Source organism: Acanthaster planci, linkage group LG01 (assembly GCF_054643075.1).
Source record: "Acanthaster planci isolate LZ-2023a linkage group LG01, COTS_SCS, whole genome shotgun sequence".
Taxonomy (NCBI): Eukaryota; Metazoa; Echinodermata; class Asteroidea; order Valvatida; family Acanthasteridae; genus Acanthaster; species Acanthaster planci.
Genome location: NC_141777.1, coordinates 29,722,757 through 29,723,064, shown reverse-complemented (window position 1 = coordinate 29,723,064; position 308 = coordinate 29,722,757).

Below are 308 nucleotides of genomic sequence, written 5' to 3'. Positions count from 1 at the left end.
TTGGTACGTTGAGTTACTTGTAAACATATAATGAATCCTCAACCACACGCTGTGTAAACTTGTGGCACCTTGCCTTGGATATAGTTGTAACTCCCGATGCCAGCAGCAAAACCTTGGCTGGTTGTTCTTCACTGAGAAATCCCGAGTGTCATGACCCCAGTAAAGAAAGATCAAGGAAGTTGAAATGCAGCACGTTTTAGTGGGCGTGAGCAGAGAAACGTGCCGCGCCTTTGTGACTGAGCGCAAGACCTAATATCCTGTCCACTGAGGATATGCGCGTATCGGTGCACCTCTTTGCCATGGGGGGA